This window comes from Microtus pennsylvanicus, chromosome 10, assembly GCF_037038515.1.
Source record: "Microtus pennsylvanicus isolate mMicPen1 chromosome 10, mMicPen1.hap1, whole genome shotgun sequence".
NCBI lineage: Eukaryota > Metazoa > Chordata > Mammalia > Rodentia > Cricetidae > Microtus > Microtus pennsylvanicus.
This window is the reverse complement of record NC_134588.1, coordinates 73,275,768-73,288,498: the sequence shown is the minus strand read 5'-3', so window position 1 is coordinate 73,288,498 and position 12,731 is coordinate 73,275,768. Positions and strand designations below refer to the sequence as shown.

Below are 12,731 nucleotides of genomic sequence, written 5' to 3'. Positions count from 1 at the left end.
AGTGGCAGATGGATTCCAAACTGAAGGAGTCCATTCTCTGTGAGTTTTGGCATTTAAAACCCCAGCTCTGTGCCAAGGACGAGATGGACATCCGGGACACCCTTAGCCAGGGCTTTTTGTATCTCAGTCTTTGGGCAAGACTCATGCTATGAGATGTGACCTCAGCCTGCAGGCCTTCTCTGCCAGCTTGGCTTGCCTTGTCTCCCTCCCAGGACGCTTGGGTATTTGTTTGGGTGGAAACATTACAGTGTTTTCTAGTTCTGTCCTGTGGCCTGGTATGATGAGGATACTTTAAATGCCTGATTTAAATCTGGGCTGACTCTCATGCAAAACCAAGCTTGTGCATAAGCTATGTTTAAATCCCTTTGACAGAGTCTGAGGATCTTCTATCCTTTTGCCAAATCTAAAGTTTTAAATAAATAAAGACTACACAGAAAGAAGCTAGACAATTATACATGAAGCCTGCTTATAAGAAAATTCTGGATATATGTTTGGTTGTCATGGTACTGAAAGCACTTGCTCCTGCCCTGCAGATGGAAGTCAGGGATATTAAACACAACACAAAAGCCAATACCTTTCCATCATCAAAAGCAAATGCATAGCCCAAAGATATCAGTGGAGTATCTCTTGATCTCAGAAGCCTATGACATGATGACAGTTGGTACAAATCATTTTATTATCTTCTCTGCAGATGAAGTTTGTCTCCTATGAGGTTCTAGTGAAGTAAGTATGAGAATATTAAAGTCCTTACTGCAGAGTATTATTTAGACAATGCTGGACAATGTAAACACCACAGATTTTTACGTGATTATTGAAGAATTGTAGATTTAGGAAAGCCCTGATGTTCAAATTTTGAGAGAAAGGAGCCTTGCACAGATAAGCAGCAATTTGAATTGGTTTCTAGGGAAATAATTGGGTATAAGTGCAGATACAGGTAAAAGATCAATGACAAGACTTAAGATACTAAGGCTGAGAAGTGAGCGGAGACACGGGAGGCGTTGGGAGCAGGTGAGAATAATCAGAAGACTAGAGTTCCTTAGACTCAGATCACCAAGCAGCATTCCCTTCCTTTCCTTAATATTGAGGAATCAAATGCCATGGAAGCAGGACAAAGAAGAGAAATGGCTAGGCAGACCTGAAAACTCTGCCTTTTGCTGGCAGTGGTGGCACGTGCCTTTAATCCCAGCACCCCGGAGGCAGTCAGCTGTCCTTAGTACTTTGTGCAGCAACGTGTCTCTCCATGAGCTATTTCCCACTCAAGTTTCTCTGACAAAGACTCGGAACAACACAGACCTGTGGATAGAAACAGAAATATTTAGAAGACAATGTGATGACATAACTTCTTAGAAAAATAGTATCAGTAGGGTCTCCTTTACCTTCCCCAGCCATTCTGCTACCATCTCTTTGCTTTGGTAAACTAACATGAGCGGAGCTCACACCTGCTTTCTCTTACGCTCATGGCACCAGCAAGATGGGCCAGTGCCATGGTCTCCATACTACCAGGAAGTTCCCTAGTCACTGTTAGGACCAGAAATGACAAAAGAAAGCCCACTTAGGCACAGCCCTGAAAGCCAGTTCTTTTGGGGGTGCTTCTCATCAGAGGAGATTGTGTTGGAAAAAGTAGGGCTTGAAGTCAAACTGCCAATTTCTGCTATCAGGAAGTGTGTCAGGATGCAGCTCATCAAGAATGGCAAAAAGATCACAGCGTTTGTGCCTAATGATGGCTCTTGAAATTCACTGAGGGAAACGATGAAAGCTCTGGTTCTTGAATTTGCTTGAAATGGTCATGCTGTAGGTGATATTCCTGGATTCCACTTTGTTTGTTGAAGTAGCCATTATGCCCCCTTTGGCCTTGTACAAAGGCAGGAAGAAAAGACCAAGATCATAAATTTTGACAATGGGAGAATACTAATAAATTTTTATATTCTAAAAAAGCTCCAAAAGTTTCCAGTCTAAGAGAACCAAAATTCAACAATAACAATAATTAAAATAGCTGTCATATCCTTCTATGTTGGCTATGATTATTATATATTTAAAAAGGAAAAATCCTAAAAAGAAAGTACATAGAACTTTCACTCAGAAGAAAGCTTCCACAGCAGCTGGCCTCTGGATAAGAGCAATTAATGTGAATTAGTTATTATTTTATATTGTTATTCATTATTATGAATAAATGAAGAGGTTATGGAGAGATGAAATGGGTTACTAACTATGAAATCTCATTGCATAAAAGGAAAGTGCAAAATAAAAGAGAAAGCTTGGCTATGAAAATTAAAATATCAAGCTTTTAAAGATGTTAAGCTGGAAACACCACAAACACTGCTACATAAAGGAGTGATGTGCTTCAAAGCAGGTCAGTGCTTAAGGGATCTACAATGAAGCATAGATAATGAATTGGGTAGTAGGGAGACATCAAAGTCTTTGCTGGGATCAGGTCCAGAAGTAAAGCATGGGCTGAAAATGCAGTGAAGATAAAATACTATGTGTTATATAGATCTGAATTTCAAGACTGAAAGAAACAAAACTTAATTTATGAGCATCGCAATCAGAAGAGTGGCATCTGGAAAAGGGTAGACTAGTGATGTGTACTAGAGAACTTTACAGAGTATTACGGTTGTGAACCTCCCCATTGGGTGCTGGCTAAGGAGAGTGTCCATTTACCAAACCTCATTGTGTATTCTTTTTTTTTTTTTTTTTTTTTTTTTTTTGGTTTTTCGAGACAGGGTTTCTCTGTGGCTTTGGAGCCTGTCCTGGAACTAGCTCTGTAGACCAGGCTGGTCTCGAACTCACAGAGATCCACCTGCCTCTGCCTCCCGAGTGCTGGGATTAAAGGCGTGCGCCACCATCGCCCGGCTCATTGTGTATTCTTAATGTCTGGGCAATTTGCTTGCTTATGAACACAAATAAACGTAAAAAATATGAATCAGTACAGTATAAGAAAAAATTTAAAAACTCTTTTTGGAGGTATGCAGTGATAATCAAAATGTTGATAATAGGCCAGTCGGTGGTGGTGCACACCTTTAATCCCAGCACTCAGGAGGCAGAAACAGGCAGATCTCTGGGAGTTCGAGGCCAGCCTAGTCTATAAGAGCTACAAGAGCTAGCTCCAGGACAGGCAACGAAGCTACACAGAAAAACCCTGTTATGAAAAAACAAAAAAACAAAAAAATGCTGATAAGAGTGTTGGAATCAGTACAGGGTTTGGGAAAGAGTGGAGCATAGATGGGCCAAGAACAGCCTTAAGGCGAGAGTTGTTGGAATTGAGTATGTAGAGCCTAGGGTTCCATTTTTGGTGACTTTTCATACTGTTTTTTTTTTGGGGGGGGGGTGGATTCAACCTAAAGATCAGAAAAGCAAACCATCCAAGCCAGTAGAGAGCTCTTCGTCTGTGAAATCTTCATACTGAAAGAGAGCAAGTTCCTGTTATATTTCTCTCTAGTACTGGGATTAAGGGTGTGCATCACCACTACACAGCCTCAATGACTAACTAGTGTGGCTGTTGGGTTAAATGTGTGTGGCACCGCTGCCTGGTCTGTACAGCTGACTAGTGTGGCTGTTTTGCCTTCTGGTCTTCAGGCAAGTTTTATTTATTAAAACAAATAATAAACTATTTTATTTCCCCCTTTTGTTTAAAATAAAAAAGACAGCTATAACTAATATAAGAAAAGCTCTATACAATAAGTACAATAACTATATGTGATTTATATAGGCAATAAATTCATCAACAATGTCTAGTTCATTTGCATTTCACAAATTCAGGGAAAATACTCCTTATCTATCCTATCTTGGTGGTCGAAAATCATGTACCTAATTTACTTTCTGTCCTAATTGCTTTCTACAGCAGGTAAACCTTGAATTTTCATACTTTAAATATGTCAATCAAGCTTTGAAAAGATTGTTCTTTCTTTGACTACCAGGTTGGCCATTGAGGGTACATCCTTAAACACACTGAAGAAAGAATGATGAAATCCAAAGTAGTGTTGGGTGAACCTAGTCAAGTGCATCAATGGTATTGGAAATTGGCCCCGGGGTCTCACGGTCTCTTCAGGGCAGACAGTGCTGCTGTGGCTTGAATGTGGAACACTGCACACATGCTTGTGTTTGGACACTTGTTTAGCAGCTGCGGGCACTGCTCTGGAAGGCTGTTGAGTCTTTAGAAAGTGTAGTATTCCTAAAGAACATTGGTCTCCAGGGATGGGTCGTGGTGTTATTGCCTAGCTCCACTTCCTATCTCTTCTGCTTCCTGCTCTACTGAGCTGTGGGGACAGGTGCCACATGCTCATTCCATGGTGCCACCTGCCACCATCCCCTCACCACAATGATGGATCATTTCCCTTGAGACCGTAAGCCCAATTAAAACTTTTCTCCTTTAAGTTGCAGCAAATGGTTGGATGGTCATCTACTATCTACAATAAACCAACCCTCTTTTTATCTGTGCATGTAATATGAAATGGCAGATCAGCACCTCCTGCAATACAGCTCCCATTGCCATTATGGTAACTGATTAGCATGAGGGAAATTTCAGAAACCTATCTTTTTCTCCCTCTGACTGTTTTCTGTGACACTGGGGTAGCTACAAACTTTAGTTTCTTTTGCTTTCCTGCCCTAAACTCTGAGAAGTGTCATCCCCATTGTTTACACTCCTAGCACATCACACATACACAACAAGAAACTCGATCTCCCAGACCATGGAACAGTCAGTGTGATTGCTTTTCTCCCACACTTACTCCAGAATAACCAAATGTAACTTACAGCTGGCAGACACTTGGAAATTTGCTATTACTTGATGAAGTTAGAAATTAGAAATATGTGCGCCTTTTGGCTTGAATAGCAGTTTTCTTCCAACATAATTTTCTGTTTATTTTAACATTCTTAAAGGGCAATATGCATATAGAAATGCACACAAGAGTCAGAACACAGTCCGTGAGTAAGGCTGTGTGATCTCAAGGAAACTCCAACCAAACTGATCAAGAGTCCTCTGACCTCATCCCCTCAAAGCATGGGATTGCTCTTGGGGTGTGCTTTCATGCCCCTCCAGGGGATAGTAAATCAGAGTGGGATTACTTCAGATGACCTTTTATTTTATCACTATCCAGATGATGGTTCTATGCATGGCTTGTCCTAGTGATAACATACTGCTTGAACTCATGTGAACTTTGCTCATAGGACCTTGCTTAACCCTCAGAATATAAATTGTCTGACACCATGAATAAAGTTGGCTATTGCATGACACTTTAGTTCACCTAATTTTTAGGCTCCACTCCCAAATTCACACACAAGTATGACACTTGAATATTTACAAAATGAAAAAAAGACAGCTCTTTAACCCTTACTTAGGTCAGGTGACTTAAACACTTTAAATTTGCTACATCTTTTATTATCCGACTATAGAAGTCATTCAAATATCTTCAGCTACGTGTATGTGTGTGTGTGTGTTAGGGGAGTATTCATGTGGCAGTCAGAAAATAGCTTCAGGTATTAGTTCTCACCCTTTGCATTGTGAGAGACAGAGTCTCTTATTGCTTATCCCTATATACACCAGGCTAGGGAACCCATATGCTTCTGGGAATTCACTTGTCTTCATCTCCAAACCCAACAGAGAGGCACTGGTGTTGGAGGCACTTACATGGGCACCATTAATACCTGACATACCAAGTTCATGGATCCAAACTTAGGTCTTCACACTTGTGTGGTATGTGTTTAACATTGATTTATCTCCTTCACTTGTCAAAATACATTTCTAAACTCAGTTCAGTGCTTTTATAAACCTGGGCTGCTAGAAAGTGGCATTCTGTGCTTCTTTTGGCAAAGCTAGTCCATCTGAGGAAGTCATCGGTTGGGTTAGGTGGTTGAGCTGATCAAACCTATTGTATAGCATCATATAGCAGAAAAACACCAGTTTCATTCCAATGAGCAAATAATTTGAATATTGTGAGTATATGCTTATAAGCATTCCAGAACATTTATATGAATTTGAAATGTATATTTATACACCTTGTAGAATTTCTGGGTGAAAAAACATAAATACATCAAGCCAATCAGCTTTACCAACCCATTCTCTCAAATTTTGCTTCCATCATCAGTATAGGAGAGTTTTGATTCTTCTGTATTTGAAATAGAGGCAAGAAAGTTAGTATTTTTCATTTCAACTATGTGGTACTGTTAGGAAAGAGTTTGTATATGGATGCAAGAGTTTGTTTAAGATATAACTGAAGTTCAATAATATTCACATAAAATATATCATTTACAAGGCATGATATTCATTCCTATAATTCCAGTTCTTGGGAGAATAAAGGAGAAGAATCAGGAGTTCAAGATCACTCTGGGCTACACTAAAACCGTATCTCAAAAAAAGAAAAAAACTAATCAAACACCCCCTTAATCCAAAATGCACATTATTAGCCAAATTTTGATTTCTGAAGACAGGCTTGAAGGCACCATTAGCATGAAGGTAAGGTTTCCTCATGTCCTTAAGTCATCTCTCTCCCCACTTCTACTCATCAGTCAGGAGTCAGCATCTGATTTTGTGTTGTTTTATCTTGGCAAAAGTAAGCATTGCAAGGTAGTTTGGGGGGCTAATACAGTTGAATAACATTTTATAAGTTTGAATCTCTTGTTTTGTTTTCCCAAGAGAAAGCCTAATTTGTGGCACCCAGGTAAACAGTAATGTATGCTATTATATTTGTTGTGAGGTTAGTGCCTTATTACCAACCTTCACCTGGTACCCATGTATTTTTACTTCATGCATAGCAAATACATTATCTTGGACATCAAAATGATTTAATAATATAATTTTTCATAGTTCTCAAATTGAAAGAGGTAATGATGAGGTCAACATGTTTCATAGGGTTTTAATTTTTCTTTAGATTGTTGAGTTGGCCACTTACTTGAATAACTTTCTGGTAATTAAACATTATTTTTTAGAAAAGGATAAAATAGGGAAAGATCAAAATGTTAGCTTATTGGAAAATATAATTAACATATTTAAACAGGCTGTTTTTCTGATGTGATATAATTTGGTGTGTGTGTGTGTGTGTGTGTGTGTGTTTGTATGTGTGTATGGTTTTAAGACATAGCTATGCTGTATAGCCCTGGATGGTCTGATACTTGTATTTAGCCAAGGCTTGCCTAAGCTCATGGCAATCCTTCTCTGCCTCAGTTTGCCAAATGCTCTTATTATAGGTGTGTGCCATCCTACCCAGGGTATCCTTGCTGTTCTAACCAGGACTTGTACATAGCTCTTTATTCAACCTCTGTTCCACCCTCTTTTCACTTTTGGGAGACCGGGAGTCACCACAACAGGAATGATCAACCAGAGGAACACAGTGAATGGACAGAAACTTTTGGGTTCCAGTGGCTTAGCAGATATTTTTAGTTCATTAATTGAATTATATATGTGCTCATCCCATAAGTAGTTGCTTGACTGAGAACAGATTTGTTGTTACTCCATAAGCCTGATCTTCTAAGATGAGGTGCTGCTGTGTTTGATATCACTCTGGTGAACTGTTGGCGACAAAAATGTGCCCAAAGGATCTTTTAAAAAAAGAAGAACTGCACATTCATGAATCCACCTCTGGATGACAACAAACACCATTGCATTTCCCAATGCTTAGCTGTCTATGTAACATTGCCCCACTAACCTATCACACATTATGCAGCGAGATTTGATAAATTCTGAAAATTTCTACAGTAATAAAATGCCAACAGGTCAATACAGCACATTTTTAATAAATAAAATGCTACAGCCACTGATTTCAAGATGAACAATCTGTCTTCAAATTAATGTTTGTGCAAATACAAGTGAAATGAAAACCAAGTCATCTAACCTTTAAGAATTAACATTTACAACAAGATTTAAATTATAATTGGTATGCTAATGACATACATAGAGTAAACTCCGAGCTTGGTTTTTAGCAAATTGCTTGCATTTTAAAACAAAAACAACTTAGCATATGAAGGAAATTGTTTCATTGTCTTTTTCATTCATATATGTCATTTTACTTAATCCCTTCCTGGATACCTCTAGTCCCGCTTTTCTGCTCCTTTCTCTTCCATCAAGTGGAACCCACTTCTGCTTTAATGCCCCATGTTTTCCATTACTCCATTCCTTCCTGCTCCTCCATCAAGCTCTCTTGTTCCATTGTCAAGATTCCCTTTTTATTTTCATGAGCTGTGACTCTCTTTCCCTCTCTCTCTCCCTCTCTCTCTCTCTCTCTCTCTCTCTCTCTCTCTCTCTCTCTCTCTCTCACGCACACACACACACACACACACACACACAAACACATCAAATTATTCCTACTTATGAATGGAAGAAAAGGTATGCTATTTGTTTTTCTAATTCTAGCTTATTTCATTTAACATAATGATCTCTGGTTCCATATGTGACAATTTCATTACTATTTATGGCCAAATAAAATTTCCTTATTGTCTATGTACTATATTTTTCCGTATGGATACATTCATCTAATGACATATACCTAGACCAATGTCATATCTTAGTCTTTGTGAAGGCTGCAGTGATAAACATGAATGTGCAAGTATCCTTGCTGTGTTATCTTGGGGTCCTTTATACCCAGAAGGGGTATAGATGAAGCATATATATGGTCTTTCTATTTTTTCATAGTATCATAAACATTTAAAATTTTTATTGATATCTGTATGCATCTGTGTGAGTGTATTTTAGGTGTGTGCAGGTGTCCACGGAGGGCAGAAGAAGTTGTGGCATCACCTGTAGCTGCAGTTACATGTAGCTGTGAGCTGCCCAATGTGGCTACTACCAGGGACTGAACTCTGGTCCTTTGGGAGGGCAACAAGCCCTCCTAACTGCTGAGCCATCCCTTCAGGTCCTGTTGCTTTTTGTTTTTATGTTTGTAGGATCTATTTATTTATCAGGTATACAGTGTTCTATCTACATGTGTGCCTGCACACAGGAAGAGGAAACCATATGTCATTATAGATAACTGTGAGCAGCTATGTTGTAGTTGCTGGGAATTGAACTCATGATCTCTGGATGAGGAGCCAATGTTCTTAAACCTTGAGTCATCTCTCTAGCCCTGTGTTTGTTTTTTTTAATCTCTGTACCTATTAATATTCACAACAGTAGTGTACAGAGACTTTTCTGTCTTCACTCCCTTACCAGGTTTGTTATCATTCATTTTCCTGGTAATAGCTATTATGAGTGGAATGACATGGAATCTCTAGGATGTTGTCATTAATTTCAATGGTATTTTTTTTCTTTTTGACTAGGTTTTTCTCTTATTCTTGTTTTATAAAACCTTGAGTTTCATCATGAGGTTAGCTCTTTGAGACCTTTCTGGATATATTACAGTAGAAACACTTATAACTATAAACTTTCTTCTTAGAAAAGCCCTGGTGTGTTCCAAATGTTCTGAGAAGTTGTACTCCCATTTTCAATTGATTCTAGGGACTTTATGTATCCTCTCCTTTTCTTCAATGACTCACGGGTCTTTCAGGAGTATATCATCCTATCTCCAAGCAGTACTATTGCTGGTTGTTTTCAGTTTTATTCCATAGGCATCAGATGAAATAAAAGAAATTATTTTGAATCTTTTGTGTTTACTTGCTGTTACTTTTATTTTTAATTATTAGCAAGTTTCATGCAATTATTTTAATAATCTTCACCCTTCCCCCAACTTCTCCCAGATCTAGCCCTTTTCTCTACCTACCCAACTTTCTGTCTACTTTTCTTTCTGTTTTTAAATCCATCAAATCCAATACCCTAGCACGTGGCATTCAGTGGAGTTCACTAGTATTTTACCCATGAGTCGTTTTTTTGTTACTGTCGTTGCTTTTTATTTTAATATAATTGGTAATCTCATACTCAATGTATTTACAATTTCTGCATTTTCTTAATGGATTGTTGCATTTCTTAAAATATTATAGCTTTTCTTGTTTCTTCTGATTTTGGCTTCAAGCTAAATCTACCCTTTTTGTACATCAAATGTTTATTTTCAACATTCACCAGCAATATCGTCCTTTTAATTTTCTTCTGTGCATACCAGAAAACTTTGTTGGTCAACCGAGCTCTTAAACTGTTTTAGATCCCCAGCTTACACCATTTGGAGTGACTGCTCTTTGATTTAGGTATATCTTCCAAATCTTCTGGGGTTGTGGGAAGAAAACACATCCCTGGAAATCTGTCTTCACAATCTCAAGACATCCAACATATTAGCCACCTATTTGTAGACATGCAGCTCTGGGTATCAAGGATGCCACTTGAGTACCATGGCTGAAAAGGTTCATGGTAATCAGAGTAAGTTAATGTAAGTTGATAAGATCTGTTCCCAGCAATAGAGGGCAGGGTTAACACTCTTCATTCACTTCACTGCCTGAGATGAGCCATCACCTGCCTGTACATTTTGGCTTTCCTATGACTGCAACTGACTATCTGGCCCTCCATAGTTTCCTGCCTGGACTGGCTGTAGATCTTGGGGTGTGACAGAAGAAATTTAGCCCTTGTATTATGAGTGTAATTCCTTTGGCCACCTGTAAGGCTGCACTTCCCGGTTCTGAGGCCGGCACATGTATTCCCTGGTGCACATGCGTGGGTCGCCTGCCATCTGCGTCACCAGCGTCTGATATAGAAGCCCCCATACTCAGGCGCAGGGCTTAGCATTGCCTATCATCAGCATTTGACAAGGGCATGTCTTTCCCCCTTCTGCGTATGTGCTGGGGAACCTTTAAAAGCTAAAGGCGCTATTCCCACCCTCTTTCTTCTTCCCCTTCTGTCCACACCGTTTCACTGAGCTCCTGCACATAATCTTCTTAATGAACTTGTACACGTGGGTTTGTTCGTGTCTTGTTCTCTCCTCATTTCCGCCGGACATTTTTAGTGACATTTTTGCACTTTAAGGTCTCTTGGTAGCTCAGTTTCAAACAACAGATTCTCTTCTCAAGATGACATCTGGCTTCTGTTCTCCAAGTCTAATGGGGTTCTTCTTCAGGGGATTACTCACTGGCTCACCAAAACCTGCAGCTGGGTTTGCAACTCCTTAGACTTAGGAACCTGGTCTGTTTCCAAGAGAGTGACAGCCTTAGGAGGAATCTTCCACTTCTTCCTCCCTATAGGAAATCACTGGAAGGAACTGATTGGGCCTTGCTTTTCCTTTTTGTTCCCCCTGCAATTTTCCAGCACCATTTCTACCTTTCTGAATCTATGAAGCTCTTTTGCTCTTTGGTTGCTAGCTTTTTTTATTCTGAGTATTCTCCTTCTTTCAGTCACAAAGGCAACTTCTATTTTGCCTAAAGTCTACATATTATGCCACAGTTAAAAATACAAAGTTTTGTTACACTTGCTAGTTTTGGATGCTAGCTTATGCTAATTATCAGAAATGAATGGCCTGTGATAAGCTTAACTGTGAAGACTGGATTGGAGATGGTTTCAGCACTTTGTGCTGGAGCAGAGGAACTTTTTTGGCATCTGACTTTTCTCAATGAGGGATAAATAAGACCCCACTTTTTTAAACATAGAGAAACCCAGTCAGTGGGGATTTAAATGTGTCTTATTGTTTTAAATCCTCAGTATATAAAAACCCTCGAATTGCCAATTTACCTTAACTATTTGCCTCAAACTACCTGGTGTCCAATGTTTTACTGAGGGTTATTTCTACAGGGTGATGTGTCACCATGATCTACTGGATCTCAGTTGTATGGATGAGTTGAAACGACTGCGGGGGGGGGGGGTCAAGCTACAAGGAGCGTCTTTTTTTTCCTGGAGAAATCGGCATCACAATATGGATGGAGGAAACTGAGTTAGCATCTGGGAGATTCCAACCAAAACTAGGTCTGAGAGTTCCTGTTGTATTCTGCTGAAGATGGATGCTCTGTGGACTTCACTGGCAGTTTCTGTCACTCCCGATTTAGTAGTTAGCAAGGTCATAATCTATACCCTGTGAATGCTTTCTCTGTTAACCTCATTCTTTTTCTAACTGGAGCACCGGCCTTTGCAGATGCCAGCAATAGCTGTTGCTCATGCAAACGAGCTTATGGCTGCAGTGGTGTGATGAGGAGCTATGCTTCTCCCTATGTGGTCTTTGTAATGGATTTTTGACACCCATACTAGACTATCCATGCAGTTTCTCTTTTCTTTGTCTTCTTCCTATCCTTTCTGCAGGGTTCAGCTAAGTGTTTACTATTCATTTAGTTGTAAATCTTTTCTATGATATGTAAGCTCAGCTCTTTGTTATTTGAGGTGATAACATTTCTTAATTTTAGGAGGAGACCTTCATATATTTGATGGGATGGATTTTTCTATCAAATTATGCTGCATTCTATAGTGAAAAGCACAACAAAGATACTCTTTGTTCTATTCAATCTTTTCCTTAACTTGTGATTTTACACAGAAGAAGATGCTTTCCCATAAGAGGCCTTGAACCAGAGAAGTCACACATTGCAGTGAACATTTGCTAATAAAGCTGATAGGAGAAAGGGGTGCAGCTCAATTTGCTGATTGATTATATGTACAGATTGTCGATCCTCTTTTCACAGAGACAAAGTAGGATTGTAGATACATTCTTGGTTTTTTCCCAGAGAGTTGAAAAGAACTTTTGACTTTTAACATACAGTTAACTTTATGAATGGAGAACAAAGAAATCAGACTGAAAATGCAAACTCGGATAGTTCGTTTAGCCATGTAGACAGTGGCTACAAACAAGCATCTAAGAAAAACTTTAACTGGCATTGTCTTAACTCTGAAATACAACATCTGTGTTGTA

General features: G+C 39.2%; 1 pseudogene; it reads left to right on the top strand.

The window, feature by feature from the left end:
* The first annotated feature begins 1,471 nt into the window (after positions 1-1,471).
* On the top strand, positions 1,472-1,888 carry LOC142858313 (small ribosomal subunit protein uS12-like; annotated as a pseudogene).
* The last annotated feature ends 10,843 nt before the right edge of the window (positions 1,889-12,731 follow it).